At 40.0% G+C, this 19,398-nt stretch overlaps 1 pseudogene; it reads left to right on the top strand.

Moving 5' to 3' along the window:
• Positions 1-17,813: 17,813 nt before the first annotated feature.
• On the top strand, positions 17,814-19,102 carry LOC123162388 (uncharacterized; annotated as a pseudogene).
• The last annotated feature ends 296 nt before the right edge of the window (positions 19,103-19,398 follow it).

Genomic DNA, 19,398 nt, shown 5'->3' with positions numbered 1-19,398 from the left:
ATTTTGAATTTAGCGATTTAAGGGTTTTGTATCGACTTTAAACAAAGCCAAATTACTAACATTATGTACTTATTATTTTGATTTTATTTGTGAAATAGAGTTGTATTCTATAAATCAAACCACTTTTTCCCATATAAATATCATTCAAAATTTCTCTTATTATTGGACTATACAAGGATTTCATTCAAAAATCAATATGCATGCAATTATATGTAATTTCCTATCTGGTTCTACTTCTAGGCGACCTGCATTTTTGAGTGTGCTCTTTATCCAATCCTTCATGGACATTTTTCCAAAACAGTGCGAAATGTTTTTTATTGCATTTCGTAAACACTTTTTAAAATTTTCATGAATAATTTTTAAATTGTGAAAAAATATTATTAAATGGTAAGAATGTATTTTCAAATGTCATGAAGCTTTTATAAATCTATGCACATTTTTTATATGTTATGAACATTTGGTGAATATTTTTTCCAAAAATGTAAGGAACACTTTTCAAATTGTCACCAATTAATTTTATGAGTCGATTGTGGTTGTCTTGGTGTTATGACACATCACGTTCCCTCCTTGTGTGGTCTCTCAAGGTTTCGGCTTTCTGGCCACGGTGGCTAGATCTAGATGGGATCTGGCCCTCGTAGCCGGTTGTCCTCCACGTGTGGAACGACATTTGTATCAGTCGATTTGGTCGTCTTGGTGTTATGACACGTCGGTTCCACCCTTTTGTGGTCTCTGATGTGTCGGCTTTCTGGCGGCGGTGACTAGATTTAGATGGGATTTTGCGCCCGTAGCCGGTTGTCCACTACGCGTGGAACGACATTTGTATCAGTCAATCCTGGTCGTCTTGGTGTTATGGCACGTCGGTTCCCCCCTTGTGTGGTCTGTCAAGGTGCCGGCTTTCTGGCGGCAGTGGCAGGTTGTTCTTGGATGCCGGGGCGGTGGCCTTGGGCGGTGATGCTACTCGTTATGCTTGGTGGTAAGCGGCGTTGCAATAGTGGCGGTGTCTCCCCTTGGCAATGTGGGTAACAACGGGCGGAATGGCGGGTGATACCAATGTCGGCGTAACATAGCTAGTGGTTGCTCCAAGTATGTCTCTGGAGGCCTTGCGGTGGCGGCAGCAGCCCCTCACTTCGCGGGTTGGATTGGCAACCTTGCTTCCGTTTGTGCCATGTGTGAGGGCCCGAGCAGAAGCTCATCGTTTCCGCGCCAGCGTCGGCGACGATTGTGGGTGCTGCTTCCCTCTAGGGGTCGGTGGTTGTCGGTTCCATCACGTTGTCTTGGCTTCAGCTAGCTAGAACCCTTGTACATCCTCTCAGGCTCGACGAGGCGCCCCTGCATCCAAGAAAAGAGATCCTCCATGCTGCCCTGCAATGCACCGCATGGAGCAATGGGCCTGCATGCAGTCGAGGAACCCAAGCGACATAAGCTGACTGGCGGAAACGGCTGACAGAGAAACGTGCTGCTCAGTTCTCTTCTCCCCCGCCCCGTGATCAGATCAGATATGTGATAATTCGCATGATTTCACTGCCGCTACCGCTCCATCCCCCCCCCCTTGCAATTGCAGTGCACCTTCTCACCCTTTCTACCCCTCTCTTCATCCCGTGCTTTCACTGGTAAGCTAGGAAAAGATCCATGTTTGAAACAGATCTGGGGTGTATGCGCGCAGATGCAATACCATAAGATATGCCTCCATTCTCCATTGTGTCGATTACCTCCATGAATATTATATGACTTCATTTCAAAGCGGAGGAATCAATCTGACCTTCCTTTGGCTCGGTTGCAGTGCCTTCCATCGATATATCATACAACATCGAAGCGGAGGAACCCAACTCCCTATCTCTTACCCTTCTTCCTCCAGTAAATACACATCTCTTTTGATACCTTATGTTGGTAATGACCCCCAGACTTCTTGTGTTTTGTTCAATATTATATGTTTTGCTTAATTATGTGAAGTTCTTGAAGTATGATTAGTTTGAGGATAATTCTTGGACAGAATATTAATACCTCTAGTGATTGCGAGTATATATACTTGAACCTTATTTTTCATTCCTTGCTTAAGGTATAACCTGCGTGTGGAAGCACACAATTGCGCGCCTAGAGTCCCCGTATATGTATTTTTTGTTTTAGATTTCTAGGTTGCCACAAAAAATGTTTTGTTTCTTAGTGTTAAATATTTCACTGTGGTAATTTTTCTTCCCTTGCTTTTAGCTCTTTATGGACTCTATTTGGACTTTGTATTAAAATAAATCTGCTTGCTTCCATTTTTTTATTTGTGATGTTTTTAAAGAGAGTTGAATTATTTATCCACCTAATTAATTAGGATTTTATAAATTTATTTTGAATTTAGCGATTTAAGGGTTTTGTATCGACTTTAAACAAAGCCAAATTACTAACATTATGTACTTATTATTTTGATTTTATTTGTGAAATAGAGTTGTATTCTATAAATCAAACCACTTTTTCCCATGTAAATATCATTCAAAAGTTCTCTTATTATTGGACTATACAAGGATTTCATTCAAAAATCAATATGCATGCAATTATATGTAATTTCCTATCTGGTTCTATTTCTAGGCGACCTGCATTTTTGAGTGTGCTCTTTATCCAATCCTTCATGGACATTGTTCCAAAACTGTGCGAAATGTTTTTTATTGCATTTCGTAAACACTTTTTAAAATTTTCATGAATAATTTTTAAATTGTGAAAAAATATTATTAAATGGTAAGAATGTATTTTCAAATGTCATGAAGCTTTTATAAATCTATGCACATTTTTTATATGTTATGAACATTTGGTGAATATTTTTTCCAAAAATGTAAGGAACACTTTTCAAATTGTCACCAATTAATTTTATGAGTCGATTGTGGTTGTCTTTGTGTTATGACACATCACGTTCCCTCCTTGTGTGGTCTCTCAAGGTTTCGGCTTTCTGGCCACGGTGGCTAGATCTAGATGGGATCTGGCCCTCGTAGCCGGTTGTCCTCCGCGTGTGGAACGACATTTGTATCAGTCGATTTGGTCGTCTTGGTGTTATGACACGTCGGTTCCACCCTTTTGTGGTCTCTGATGTGTCGGCTTTCTGGCGGCGGTGACTAGATTTAGATGGGATTTTGCGCCCGTAGCCGGTTGTCCTCTACGCGTGGAACGACATTTGTATCAGTCAATCCTGGTCGTCTTGGTGTTATGGCACGTCGGTTCCCACCTTGCGTGGTCTGTCAAGGTGCCGGCTTTCTGGCGGCAGTGGCAGGTTGTTCTTGGATGCCGGGGCGGTGGCCTTGGGCGGTGATGCTACTCGTTATGCTTGGTGGTAAGCGGCGTTGCAATAGTGGCGGTGTCTCCCCTTGGCAATGTGGGTAACAACGGGCGGAATGGCGGGTGATACCAATGTCGGCGTAACATAGCTAGTGGTTGCTCCAAGTATGTCTCTGGAGGCCTTGCGGTGGCGGCAGCAGCCCCTCACTTCGCGGGTTGGATTGGCAACCTTGCTTCCGTTTGTGCCATGTGTGAGGGCCCGAGCAGAAGCTCATCGTTTCCGCGCCAGCGTCGGCGACGATTGTGGGTGCTGCTTCCCTCTAGGGGTCGGTGGTTGTCGGTTCCATCATGTTGTCTTGGCTTCAGGTAGCTAGAACCCTTGTCCATCCTCTCAGGCTCGACGAGGCGCCCCTGCATCCAAGAAAAGAGATCCTCCATGCTGCCCTGCAATGCACCGCATGGAGCAATGGGCCTGCATGCAGCCGAGGAACCCAAGCGACATAAGCTGACTGGCGGAAACGGCTGAGAGAGAAACGTGCTGCTCAGTTCTCTTCTCCCCCGCCCCGTGATCAGATCAGATATGTGATAATTCGCATGATTTCACTGCCGCTACCGCTCCATCCCCCCCCCCTTGCAATTGCAGTGCACCTTCTCACCCTTTCTACCCCTCTCTTCATCCCGTGCTTTCACTGGTAAGCTAGGAAAAGATCCATGTTTGCAACAGATCTGGGGTGTATGCGCGCAGATGCAATACCATAAGATATGCCTCCATTCTCCATTGTGTCGATTACCTCCATGAATATTATATGACTTCATTTCAAAGCGGAGGAATCAATCTGACCTTCCTTTGGCTCGGTTGCAGTGCCTTCCATCGATATATCATACAACATCGAAGAGGAGGAACCCAACTCCCTATCTCTTACCCTTCTTCCTCCAGTGAATACACATCTCTTTTGATACCTTATGTTGGTAACGACCCCCAGACTTCTTGTGTTTTGTTCAATATTATATGTTTTGCTTAATTATGTGAAGTTCTTGAAGTATGATTAGTTTGAGGATAATTCTTGGACAGAATATTAATACCTCTAGTGATTGCGAGTATATATACTTGAACCTGATTTTTCATTCCTTGCTTAAGGTATAACCTGCGTGTGGAAGCACACAATTGCGCGCCTAGAGTCCCTGTATATGTATTTTTTGTTTTAGATTTCTAGGTTGCCACAAAAAATGTTTTGTTTCTTAGTGTTAAATATTTCACTGTGGTAATTTTTCTTCCCTTGCTTTTAGCTCTTTATGGACTCTATTTGGACTTTGTATTAAAATAAATCTGCTTGCTTCCATTTTTTTATTTGTGATGTTTTTAAAGAGAGTTGAATTATTTATCCACCTAATTAATTAGGATTTTATTAATTTATTTTGAATTTAGCGATTTAAGGGTTTTGTATCGACTTTAAACAAAGCCAAATTACTAACATTATGTACTTATTATTTTGATTTTATTTGTGAAATAGAGTTGTATTCTATAAATCAAACAACTTTTTCCCATATAAATATCATTCAAAAGTTCTCTTATTATTGGACTATACAAGGATTTCATTCAAAAATCAATATGCATGCAATTATATGTAATTTCCTATCTGGTTCTATTTCTAGGCGACCTGCATTTTTGAGTGTGCTCTTTATCCAATCCTTCATGGACATTTTTCCAAAACTGTGCGAAATGTTTTTTATTGCATTTCGTAAACACTTTTTAAAATTTTCATGAATAATTTTTAAATTGTGAAAAAATATTATTAAATGGTAAGAATGTATTTTCAAATGTCATGAAGCTTTTATAAATCTATGCACATTTTTTATATGTTATGAACATTTGGTGAATATTTTTTTCAAAAATGTAAGGAACACTTTTCAAATTGTCACCAATTAATTTTATGAGTCGATTGTGGTTGTCTTTGTGTTATGACACATCACGTTCCCTCCTTGTGTGGTCTCTCAAGGTTTCGGCTTTCTGGCCACGGTGGCTAGATCTAGATGGGATCTGGCCCTCGTAGCCGGTTGTTCTCCGCGTGTGGAACGACATTTGTATCAGTCGATTTGGTCGTCTTGGTGTTATGACACGTCGGTTCCACCCTTTTGTGGTCTCTGATGTGTCGGCTTTCTGGCGGCGGTGACTAGATTTAGATGGGATTTTGCGCCCGTAGCCGGTTGTCCTCTACGCGTGGAACGACATTTGTATCAGTCAATCCTGGTCGTCTTGGTGTTATGGCACGTCGGTTCCCCCCTTGCGTGGTCTGTCAAGGTGCCGGCTTTCTGGCGGCAGTGGCAGGTTGTTCTTGGATGCCGGGGCGGTGGCCTTGGGCGGTGATGCTACTCGTTATGCTTGGTGGTAAGCGGCGTTGCAATAGTGGCGGTGTCTCCCCTTGGCAATGTGGGTAACAACGGGCGGAATGGCGGGTGATACCAATGTCGGCGTAACATAGCTAGTGGTTGCTCCAAGTATGTCTCTGGAGGCCTTGCGGTGGCGGCAGCAGCCCCTCACTTCGCGGGTTGGATTGGCAACCTTGCTTCCGTTTGTGCCATGTGTGAGGGCCCGAGCAGAAGCTCATCGTTTCCGCGCCAGCGTCGGCGACGATTGTGGGTGCTGCTTCCCTCTAGGGGTCGGTGGTTGTCGGTTCCATCACGTTGTCTTCGCTTCAGGTAGCTAGAACCCTTGTCCATCCTCTCAGGCTCGACGAGGCGCCCCTGCATCCAAGAAAAGAGATCCTCCATGCTGCCCTGCAATGCACCGCATGGAGCAATGGGCCTGCATGCAGCCGAGGAACCCAAGCGACATAAGCTGACTCGCGGAAACGGCTGACAGAGAAACGTGCTGCTCAGTTCTCTTCTCCCCCGCCCCGTGATCAGATCAGATATGTGATAATTCGCATGATTTCACTGCCGCTACCGCTCCATCCCCCCCCCCTTGCAATTGCAGTGCACCTTCTCACCCTTTCTACCCCTCTCTCCATCCCGTGCTTTCACTGGTAAGCTAGGAAAAGATCCATGTTTGCAACAGATCTGGGGTGTATGCGCGCAGATGCAATACCATAAGATATGCCTCCATTCTCCATTGTGTCGATTACCTCCATGAATATTATATGACTTCATTTCAAAGCGGAGGAATCAATCTGACCTTCCTTTGGCTCGGTTGCAGTGCCTTCCATCGATATATCATACAACATCGAAGCGGAGGAACCCAACTCCCTATCTCTTACCCTTCTTCCTCCAGTAAATACACATCTCTTTTGATACCTTATGTTGGTAACGACCCCCAGACTTCTTGTGTTTTGTTCAATATTATATGTTTTGCTTAATTATGTGAAGTTCTTGAAGTATGATTAGTTTGAGGATAATTCTTGGACAGAATATTAATACCTCCATTGATTGCGAGTATATATACTTGAACCTGATTTTTCATTCCTTGCTTAAGGTATAACCTGCGTGTGGAAGCACACAATTGCGCGCCTAGAGTCCCTGTATATGTATTTTTTGTTTTAGATTTTTGAAGTACACATATTTGTCCATACTAAATAATGTTATTGAAGAATACCCTGAATGTATAACATGGTAATTTTTACATGAATAATTTTCTATTTCTCTATGTATTTGTAGTCAAAGTTATATTGTATGACTGCAAGCATCCTTCTTAATCTCTGCAATTATATTTACATTGTTGAATGTCTCCATATGTGATGCTTTCTTTTAATTATTGTAGATTCAGTACGGAATTAAATCTGAATATTGATTGTTTATACCGTATGATATTAAGATAGTGGTATAACAGATTCAGTACAGAATTAAATCTGAATATTGATGGTTTATACCGTATTGCGGTTGTACCTATTTATGTTAGGTTCCTGTATTTTAATTTGGCCTTCTATGTGCACATCGTGTGTTTGGCGTATTCTGTATCGTATTGTAGGCAGGGCGATATTTTTAGTCTTGTGTGGTTATAATATAATTCCAGTCTTGCGATCATGGCATGGTTATTTATAATAAGCTCTTGTAACTGCGATTTGGCGCCATGTGCATTTCATGCTAGGGCAGTGTTCGAATTCTGTGCAGTTATTAGTTAACTATGTTGGCAGAATTCTGTGTCTGAAAAAAAATTGTATATCTGCAACCGGCTGATGATTTTAGGTAATATTTCAATTCCTCATCCAGTCTGGCCCTCCATTGGCTCGGTTGCAGCGCCTTCCACCGATCTACATCCTACAACAACGAAGAGGAGGGATTCAGCTCTCTGCCTTATCCTTCTTCCTTCAGTAGAGACCCATCTCTTTTGATACCTTATGTTGGTAAGGACCTCCAGACTGTTTGTATTCTGTTCAATAGAATCTGCTTGCTTATTTATGTGAAATTCGTGGAGAAATGATCAGTTTGTGGATAATTCTTGGAGAAAGATATTAGGATCGCCGGTGATTGCAAGTATATATAGTTGAACGTGAATTTTCTTCCCTTGCTTTTAGCTCTTTATGGACTCTATTCGGAGTTTGTATTAAAATAAATTTGCTTGCTTCCATTTTTTGATTTGTGATGTTTTTGAAGAGAGTTGAATTATTTATCCACCTAATTAATTAGGTTTTTATAAGTTTATTTTGAATTTATTTTTTGTATCGACTTTAAACAAAACCAAATTGCTAACATTGTATACTTATTATTTTGATTTTATTTGTGAAATAGAGTTGTATTCTATAAATCAAACCACTATTACCCATATAAAATCATTCAAAAGTTTTGTTATCAGTCGACGCTATAAGGATTTCATTCAAAAAATCAATATGCGTGCAATTATATTAAAAATGATCATTGTGTATATAAAAAAATATTCAACATGTTTTCTAAAAGTGTTCGTCGTGTCATATAAAACTCAATTGGTGCTCTGGTTGCTCTTTAGATGGTTGAATAAGTATGGACCGTGTTGTTGGATGAAGCCAAAGGGGTGTTGTATGAGCAGATGAGGAAACTAGTTATAAAGCAGGAGATGGCATCTGGATCAAGTAAGGCAAGTGCAATTCCTAGAGCAAAACCTATTGCTTCCTGGGCAAGAAAGAACAAGCAAATTTTTTTATCAGCAACATCTATTGTGTAACCTCCTACTCGCATCAAGCTAACCAAGACCATACCTAAGGCACAAGAAGGTGAAGACCAGTTTGCTGAGAAGGTGAATAAGACGAGAAGTAAAACAGTCAAAGTAAAAGAGAGTTCGTGAAGCGAATGGTTCTGATAGTAACAAAGATGTTGGAAATGAAGATGATCACCCATCAACTTGTATTGTTATTGATCCTTAATTTAACGATTTGGTAAGGATCATGTCAAGAAATCTTTTCAGAATAATCAAGTGGGGTTCAAATAATGGTGACAAACACGGTATGCGCCACTGCTATGTGTTTATTAGAAATGTATTTTGATGTCTCCATTTAAGCTCAGAATAAGCTTTCTGAATGGCTCAATGTCCGCTGTCAGAAAGATGTAAGGAATAACCATGTGCTGAAATGGGTTAGGAGCCATTGGTAAGGGCTGACCACTCAACCTGATCCGTCGGATATCTATCAGAAGGTACCCGACTTGCTAGAACACTCCCCTTCAGTTCCTCTCTCCGCATCGTGCTATCCAATATCCGTCCTTAACATTTGTTTCAAAACCATGCGAAATGTTCTTTACATTTCATGAACACTTTTTAAAATTGTCATGACTAATTTAAACATTGTGAAAGCTTATTGTTATAAACATTGTGAAAGCTTTTATAATCTATGAGCAATTTTTATATGTTATAAACATTTGATGGACATTTTTACAAAAAATGGATGGAGCACTTCCTAAAATTCTGACCATTTAATGTCGAATGGAAAATTTATTTTCTTTAAATGTCACGAATGTTTTTTCTAAATGATTCACATTCTTCAATATATCATGAACATTTTTGTTGGCTGTGGAAAGACTGGTTTAAAGTGCATGAACAAATGTATAGTAATGCTAATTGTTTTTGTTACATTTTGGAAAGAAAATCAAAATTGTTTTTGCTACATTTCTAAAAGTGGTAACATTGTATTCAAAAGTGTCCATTGTGTGTATCAAATATGTCCTTAATTTTAAAAAAATATCACCGTGTAATATGAAAATCAGTTGGTTAAAGACATATAAATAACGCTTGAAGCTCTTGAGGTAGACAACAATGTGAAAACTTGATGGTAGGGTTCACCATTTCCTCTACAACAGAGGTGAAATAGTAGACAAAGGCAATGGCAAATTAGTCTGAATGCCGATGAAGACATTGATTGATGATGACCATGATATGTCGTTCTTGACCTGCCATTTGTAGTGAATATTTCTAGCATTTTATACCTTGTATGTCTTTCTATCTTCTATTTCCATTGAGAACATGAATTTGTGGTAATTGGAATATTAGTTTCGGGCTGGCCATCCAAGAGGCATCGCTTATGTTGTAACTGGATAGGTTTGAAAGGAATTCTTTCGTAATTCATAACTATGCTTTTGATGGGTGGAGAGCCAATGTTAAGTCCATGTGGGAGCTTCCCCGTGAATGCTTTGTATGCTAATTGTTTCTTATTTAAGGGCGGTGCTTGATGAGTTTTCTTCGTGAGTTTTTACGGAGAGCCGGAGACAAATTTCTAGAGATTGCAAATCAAATAGTAGCATTGTTGTGTTTGTCCATTCCATCCAGATGCCAAGGCATGTGCATGCTTGATTGTTCGGAATTCTGGTGCCAATTTCCTCTCCATTTGTTTGTGTTGTACAAATGGATGCCTAAGCCTTTCTACTAAATTAGTTAGGTATATATGAGAAATGATGTTCTACCATGCTCAGGATATCCCATGCATGTATCCACCAGCCATTGTTACTTTGAGGTTCGTGCAACAAATTTTGTTTTCTTTATAATAAACTCATGTAACTGCAATTTAGCGCCATGTGCATTGTGTGCTAGGGAAGTGTTTGAACTCTGTGTAGTTATTATTTAACTATGCTGGCAGAATTCTGCTTGTAAAGAAAATTTTATCTCCAACTGGTTGATGATTTTAGGTAACATCTTATTTCCTCATCCAATCTGACCCTCCAATGGCTCAGTAGCAGCGTCTTCCATCGATCTATCCTACAACATCGAAGCGGAGGAACCCACCTCTCTGTCTCTTATCCTTCTTCCTCCAGTAAAGACACATCTCTTTTGATACCTTACGTTGGTAAGGACCCCACACTGCTTGTATTTTGTTCAACAATATATGCTTGATAATTTATGTGAAATTCTTGGAGAAATGATTAGTTTGTGGATAATTCTTGGAGAAATATATTAGGAGCGCCGATGATTGCAAGTATATATAGTTGAACCTGAATTTTCTTCCCTTGATTAAGACATATTTTTTGTTTTGGGATTTTGATGTACACATATTTTTCCATACCAAGTAATATTATAGAAAATATAGTGAACGTATAAAATGGTAAATTTCTACATGATCAACTCTATATTTATCTATGTATTAATTATCAAAGTTTTATAGTATTAGTTCAAGCATCCTTCTTAATCTCTGCATTTATATTGCTTTGCCAATATAGAGATATTAAACACCAAAGAAAGAACACCTTCATATGATGCTTTCTTTGAATTGTTGTAGATTCAGTACAGAATTAAATATGAATATTGATGGTTTATGTGGAGAATATGAGAGCATAATATATTAGGATAGTGTCCTGTGTAAATATAGATCCAGTGACTTTACGGTTGTATCTATTTATGTTATGTTCCAATATTTTAAACTGGCCTTCTATGTGCCCCTCATGTTTTAGCTTGTTCTGTGTCCTATAGTGCGCAGGGCGATAATTTTAGTTTTGCGTGGTTATAATATAATCCCAGTCTTGCTAACTTGGCATGGTTATTTATAATAAGCTCTTGTAACTGCGATTTGGCGCTGTGTGCATAGCATGCTAGGGCTGTATTTGAACTCTCTGCAGTTACTAGTTAATTAAGTTTGCAGAATTCTATTTGTAAAAAAAAATCTTATACTGCAACTGATTGATGATTTTAGCTAAAAAAACATGTCCTCATCCAGTCTGACCCTCAATTGGCTCGATTGCAGCGCCTTGCATCGATCTATATCCTACAACAACGAAGCGAAGGGATTCAATTCTCTGCCTATCCTTCTTCCTCTAGTAAAGACCTATCTCTTTTGATACCTTATGTTGGTAAGGACCCCAAGACTGCTTGTATTTTATTCAATTGTATTTGCTTGCTTATTTATCTTAAATTCGGTTTTATTTTTTTCACGCCACTTTGGAATTTGGTTAGGGATTCAATTGGATTGCTATTTGGCCTATAAATATATTTTCACATTAAGGTCTTTATGGACTCTACTTGGAGTTTGTATTAATATTAATTTTCTAGCTTCCATTTTGTTTTGATTTTTGATGTTTTTAAAGAGAGTAGAATTATTTGGCCTCCTAATTAATTTGATGTTTTATAATTTTATTTTTAATTAATTGATTTAAGGATTTTATGTCGACTTTAAACAAAACCAAATTGCTAACATTGTATACTTATTATTTTGATTTTGTTTGTACAATAGAGTTGTATTCTATAAATCAAACCACTATTTCCCATATAAAAATCATACCAAAGTTTTATTATCAGTGGATTCTATAAGGTTTTCATTCAAAAAATGAATATGTGTGTAATTATGCTTAGTTTCCTATCAGGTTCTATTTCTAGGCGACCTGCATATTTGAGTGTGCTTTTATCAGCATATTCCATATGTACATGTTATATCTATTGTTAAGGGAGTGCTTTATCAGAAATCTGTTTTTACAGCCTAAAGCGCCAACTTTAGAACATCCTCTGGGACCTGCCCATGCAAATTTACATTTGAACGTAAACGTCTAATGGAATTTTCAATTTAATACACTATGGATTTGTTTTCTCTCCCCCTGTTTTGTTGACGACACACTCTAAAAATCATCAAAACGCTTATCTAACTTTGATGTCGCTTATTATTTTCTATCTGCCCCGTTATTCATTAATTATTAACACGATCTCAAGTGCACAGTAGTGTTGATCTTAACTATGCAGTGCTGACCATTATTTTACAAGAATACACTTTTATGAAATTGTGAATTAAGTTATAGTAGGTAAATTCTATAATAAATCAATTGGGGATGCCATTATACTTTATTTCAGTTTTGATGGAGAACCCACAGAGTAAATATGAAGTTTAACTTGCCGTTAATTTATGCTCATTGTGACACCATCACACGGATTCAGGACATCCGAACCATACTCACATATTTTTTAATACTGAACCTATTTATTTCTCCAATTTTTTCGTTGTTAGAGTGAACTGTGAACCGATAGGTCCTGCTAAGTGGTGGTTTAGCCTGTATAGGGTATCAACGTTTTGCGGTTTATCTTCTCTTTTGTTAGAATTCTAACGGGAAACCAATTCCATCTCCCCTTTTTTCCACGTACAACACACATGAGGATTAATTTCCATGTTCACTATTTTTGCCTCGTTTATCTATTTATTGTATCCTTCGAATGGATATCAAACAACACATCAGTAGTGTATTTGTGCTATACTTCTATTATGCCTAACTTTTCATCCCTTGCTTATGAAATAATTAGGTTCCCCAGAGCAAAATAGCTACCCTGTTTTATGAGAGAAATCATGCACTTCAGGCTAGGGTAGTATCTATATTCAATTAGTCTTATATTCATCATATTTCCAATGTGAGCCGTCCATTGCGTTTATATGAAGTTTTGAGTTATATGGTTATGTAATTCCAGTCATGCTTAGGATGTTTATCATAAGCTGAATTGCTCTTATATACCTCATATTTTGGCATGCCCCCATATTTTGATAGAGCAGTGTTTGAAAGTCTGCATTCTTAGTGCAAGGGATGGTTGTATTTTGGCTGCCGACCCTCTGCATCCTTCCCCCACTTGCACCACTACCTTCCTGGCCCTTTTTGCTCTGCCACTCCATCAAGCCATGCTCGACTGGTACGGGAAGCAAACCGATGGATCCTTCTGCGACCATTCTTCATTGTGTCCATTACCTCCATATTGTCTAAACTAATTTTGAATCTATTATTTATTTTTATTTTGGTGGGCTAATTTCAAATCTATTATTGCACCCCCATGGTCTAAGCAAGCTTCAACCAAAATCGAAACTCTCAAACAATAAGCGAATGACAAATTGAGATTTACGCGGACGGAGACCAGCACATTACTACCTCGCAGGAGAGGAGAGGACCAGCAGTGGGCCTGCCTGCCTGCAGATCACGGAGGAGGGAGGTCAAACCTGCATGCAGCCGAGGAAGGAACACGTGCGATACCTGATCTGCTGACGGAATTGGTAACGGCCGGCTACTCTAAGTCGATCGGTCCATCGGAGATCACAAGGAAATACCATGTTGCTGCTAGAACGCATGCTCTCTTCCCTCCCCCCTTTCATTCCTCCCCGCCCCGTACCCTTTGGATCGGATCTCGTAATCCTCCATTAATTCGCGTGCTTGAAGCGCACCCTCCCCGTCCTTCTCCGATCCTCCTACCCTGGCCCTTCTCTCCCTCGAAGCGATGCTCCACAAGTAAGGAAGATCCCGTGCTTGCACCAGTTATGGTGAAATATGTTTGTACGCTAAGTTTTTGTTTTTATTCCTTTTTTAAGAAATTAAGTGCGTAGAGTATTCCTGTGATTTTGTTTTTACACTTCAAACCCCTCTTTATTGATCAGTGATAAGGGTCAAATCCTTTACAATCATAGGGATCAAAGAAGTAGGTGCCTCGTCCATCCAAACAAAACTAGCTATAGGTACTAGTACTAGGACTAGCAAGTTCATGCAGTCATACTAGTACTATTTGTATCACGAGGTGTGTGCTCAAATAACACATGAGGAAAATCACTAGTTCATGCACTACACTAATTGCAAGTTTTGCTAGTTCATGCCGTACATAATATCATGCTATCCAATACTTCATGAACATTTTTTTCAAAACTATTCGATACATTTCATAAACACTTTCAAAAATTCATGAATATTTTTAAATTGTGAAAAAATATTATTAAATGGTAAGAATGTATTTTCAAATGTCTTGAAGCTTTTATAAATCTATGAACAATTTTTATATGTTATGAACATTTGGTGAATACTTTTTCAAAAATGTAAGGAACACTTTTTCAAATTACCACCATTTATTGTTGAATTGTAAGAACATTTTTTAAGAAGGGGTGAACTTTTTATAAAATGAATTCACATTCTTTAATATATGATGAACATTTTCATTAGATGTGGAAAAACTTGTTTAAACTGCATGAACAAATGTGTAGATATACGTTGGACATTTTAAGTAAAAGAATCTAAATAGTTTTTGTTAAACTTCTAAAAGTGATCGTGTAATATAATAATCAGTTAGTGCTCCAAGTGATTTCTAAATGGTCGAAAAAGCATGGACCGTCTTCTAGGATAATATCAGTAGGTTGTTGTATGACCAGTTGAGGAAATTAGTTATAAATAAGGAGATGACATTTGGATCAAGCAAGGCAAGTGCAACTCCTGGTGCCCAACCTGCTGCTTCTAGGGCCAGGAAAAATAAGCAAAATGTCTAATCGGGGACATCTACTGTGTAACCTCCTACATGCATCAGCCTAACCAAGACCATTTCTAAGGCTCAAATGCTGAAAAACTTGATTGAAAAGGCAAAGAGCGGTTTGACTGAGAAGCCGAAGAAGATGAGAAGTAAAACAGTTGAAGTAAAGAGCGTTCATGAAGAGAATGGCTCTTGTAGTAACAAACATTTCATAATGAAGAGGACCACCCATAAAGTTATATTGTTGTTCATCCTTCATTTAATGATTTTTATAAGGATCATTTCAAGATATCTTTTCAGAATAATGAAGTTTAGGCTTCACTAGTTCACAACAACACAAGCTACAGAATATACCAAACAGTAGCAGTGGCACATACAGCTTGTCAGTCTTCACCTTTCTTAGCTCCTACACCTTGCAAAGCTCTCCATCTGGGTTGCTAACATCATCTTGTCCTCCATCACTTCCAGGAGGAAATCAATTCTGACAATTGTTTATCAAACTGAAGAAGTAAAAGAATTTCGTCAATATTCAAAATGTTGAAAAAAGCTTTAAATCAATGTACCTCAGTTGCATAAGGGTGATATGTATACACGTGATCTTCTAATAAGCACCTTAATTTGTCTGAATTAAACACCTAACCAGCCAATGCATGAGTAAGGAAAATTTTAGAATACGCAAATTGCTATGATAGAGATGGTCAAAATCATGTGGAATGGGGTACAACTGAGAGGGCTTGTTTGTTCACCAACCTCACTGATTTGTTCGTCCAACTTGTCATTTATTCTTCCCATTTTCGAACCCTATCCATCCCACGCTATGGCCATGTTTGAGCAGTTAATAATTCCGGTGATGTCGGGATGGTTATTTATAACAAATTTATGTATCTGCAAATGTTATTGTATGTTTCATATTTCCGCGCGCCACCTATTGCTTCCTAAGGTAGTGGCCGTTGTTGGCAACAATCTAGCCGGCAATTTGACTTGTCGTGATGCGAGCAGATGATTCGATGAGGAGCGGATCATCAACAAGTCAAGATCAGAGAAGCACGGAAGACGGAGTGTCAAGATTAAGGGGAGATTGTTAGCAGTAATCTTGTCTAGTAGTAGACTAGTTAGTCCGGCTTGGTGTCTTGGTTGTAGACGCGTGATAGGAGTTGAGTAGGTGTCCATGTAGGACTTCATGTCATGTCGTGAGTACTAGTCTAGGTTGGGTCCGACTAGGATTATATGCACATGGCCGTGAGTCTTTTGTATCACGTGAGAAAAGGAGAAAATAAGAAGAGGGAAAAGAAAGGCACGATGTGCCTTTGGCAAAAGTTTTTGTGTGCGTGTGTTCGTCTACATTGATGTGATCAATCCTGTGGGCGAGTTCCAACAAGTGGTATCAGAGCTAGGTCGATTTGAAGTTGCGCTTGCCCCGGGGTGGCAACCCGACTAGCGCCTCGGGGCAGGCGATGTTGTCATTGGGTGGTGCAGCGACGAGGAGGATCATGCGATCATCGTTCGGCGGAGCGACATAGAGGGAGACGGCATGCTGTCGTCGGGAAGGCGGTGGAAGACGATCGTTGACAGGAGCAATGGTGCCGTGGTGCGGTGTCGGAAAGTCGTCAAGATCATCGTCCGCGTGAGTTTCATGAGTCAAGGAGTCGTGCGAGTCAACACGTCTCGGTCGGTTGGTCATCATCATTGTGTCAGCATCGTCATGTCCAAGTGCTCGTCTCTGTGAAGAGGCGTTGAAGATGAATCGTGCTCAGGTCGTCTATGTGTCTCGACGAGAGGATCAAGTTCAAGTATGTGGGGGCGGTAAACCATTGAAGGTGAGTCTCTTCAATGAGGCCATGTCTCTCTACATGAGGCTGGAGTGCATGGTGTAGTGTACAGGGTGCTGTGATTCACAAGGACTCGGCATGTATCTTGCTAGGGTGGATGGTGAAGTTTACCGGGTGGGGTTTTTCACAAGTTACTGGTGAGGCTGAGTAGTCCAAGGCATATTTGAGGTGGTCCGTAAATTCGGCAAGTCAAAATTGGAGGGGAGAATGTTGACAACAATCTAGCCGGCAATTTGACTTGTCGTGCTGCGAGCGGATGAGTCGACAAGGAGCGGATCATCAACAAATCAAGATCAGAGAAGCATGGAAGACGGAGTGTCAAGATTAAGGGAAGATTGTTAGCAGTAATCTTGTCTAGTAGTAGACTAGTTAGTCCGGCTTGGTGTCTTGGTTGTAGACGCGTGATAGGAGTTGAGTAGGTGCCCATGTAGGACTTCATGTCATGTCGTGAGTACTAGTCTAGGTTGAGTCCGACTAGGATTATATGCACTTGGCCGTGAGTCTTTTGTATCACGTGAGAAAAGGAGAAAATAAAAAGAGGAAAAAGAAAGGCACGACACGTGCCTTTGGCAAAAGTTTTTGTGTGCGCGTGTTCGTCTACTTTGATGTGATCGATCTTGTGGGCGAGTTCCAACAGCCGTTTACTGTGTCGAAATAAATTCAGTAATTCTAGGGTTGTATGTACGTATGTTAAGTTCCAGTATCTTTAATTGGCCTTTTATCACTCATATTTTGGCGTGGTCTGCATGTTTGAAGTAAAGCAATATTTTGAGTTATCCATGGTTACAATTCTGGTCATGATGGGGGCGCATGATTATTTATGATAAGCTACTATAACTTTGATTGGCGCCTAGCGCATTGCGTGCTAGGACAGTTTTTAATTCTGTGCAGGGTTTTCTTTCTGAAAAACAGTTTCTATAACTACATTATTTTGATGATTTTAGGTAACATTTATTTCCTTTTGGTTATGGCTTTTGAAGGTTATTGTATGGTGACGTGCTCAGCGCTGATTGGTGGATAACATCGGAGTCCTCCGAGGTGAAATATCTTTTTCCTAATCCATCGTTCGGTGTGTCTGTTTGTACTTGCTGAGGTGCTGTGAAATGGAGTGCAGCAAGGATGCGGCCCTTGTTGCAAAGGAGGCTCCAGAGAGGAAGTTTGAAACTATGACTACCATCTTCAAACATTCTACTTCCATGGCAAGGAAAAGGAAGCAGAATGTAGGATTAGAAACATCCGCAGTGCACCATAACGTCCATATGCCGTTCCAAGCAAACGAGGCACCAATGCCGCAAACTGAGAATGTTCATGCAGTACAAACTGAGAATCAAGATGGAAGCAGTGCTAGAAATATTCAACGGAGTCCAGTATGTGTGGCAGGTGAAAGTATTCTGGCTTCTAGCAACACTGGAGCCACAGAGTTTCAACATGTTAATGGTGGGTGCAATGGGAAACTGCAACCTCCTACCAACATCAGCCTAAGCAAGTCCTTTCGTAACGATGAAATGAGAAAACTTTTGATTAGAAAAGCAAAGAGTGGTTTAACCGAGAAGCTGAGGAAGAATAGAACTAACAAGAATGATTCGGGTACAAACACAGATGCTGAAAAAGAAGAGGATCACCCATCCACATATATTGTTCCTGATCCTCATTTTCATGATTTTGATAACGATTGTACCGAGGAATCTTTTCAGAGTGGTCATGTTTGGGCTTCGTATGGTGACAAATATGGCATGCCTCACTCTTATGTGCTCATTAAGAAACATCTGTCCTTATCACCATTTAAGCTCGGAATAAATTTTCTCCACGGCGCAAGGACGAGCAATGAATTTGGGTCTTTCGATTGGGTTTCTTCTAATTTAAGAAAGACGTGTGGTGATTTCAGGATTGGCATGTATGAAACCTGCTGTGCATTGCACGCATTCTCTCACTAGATTACATGGGATAAAGGTCCTCGTGGGATAATCAGCATTTTATCCATGGAAAGGCGACATATGGGCCGTGTACCGAAACTGGTCACCTGATTGGAGTGGAAATACTTCTGATAATGTGATGCAAGTCTATGATCTGGTTGAGGTTCTAGATTCAGAACGGTTTTTGGATTTATGATGCTGAGCACGGCATTTCTGTCGCCGCATTGATCAAGGTTGTTGTATTCAGAACGGTTTTTCGACGCTGCCCGGATGGGTATGCCATCAAGAGGATTATGAAAGTAGAGATGCTTCGGTTTTCACACCAGGTTCCTTTTTACAGGATGACAGAGGAAGAAGCTCTAGATGTGCCCATGGGTTGCTATGAGATAGACCCAGCTGCTCTTTCTAAAGAGCTCCTTGAGGAGATCATAGAGGCAGTGGAGGAGGGTAACGAGATACCAGGGGAAGAAGCTATTTAGTGCCGACAAAGATGGTTGTGAGCTACCCCGAGCTGCCACCTCCGATCAACTTCAAAGGAAAACTGAAACAGTGGAAAAAGGCAATGCTGATGAAAACATTGATTGATGCTGATCATTAGATGCCTTTTATGTTTCTTGATACCTGCCATCTGTACTGAATATTTGTTGGCATGTTGTAACTTGCATGTTTTCCTAACTTTTATTTCTCTTAAACATGAATTTTGTTGTAATTGAACTAGTACATATGGGGCTAGCCATTCTGTGTTGTAATTGGGTAGCTTGGACATTTAGTAACT

This window comes from Triticum aestivum, chromosome 1A (genome assembly GCF_018294505.1).
Source record: "Triticum aestivum cultivar Chinese Spring chromosome 1A, IWGSC CS RefSeq v2.1, whole genome shotgun sequence".
Lineage (NCBI taxonomy): Eukaryota > Viridiplantae > Streptophyta > Magnoliopsida > Poales > Poaceae > Triticum > Triticum aestivum.
This window is presented reverse-complemented; position numbering and strand designations above follow the sequence as displayed.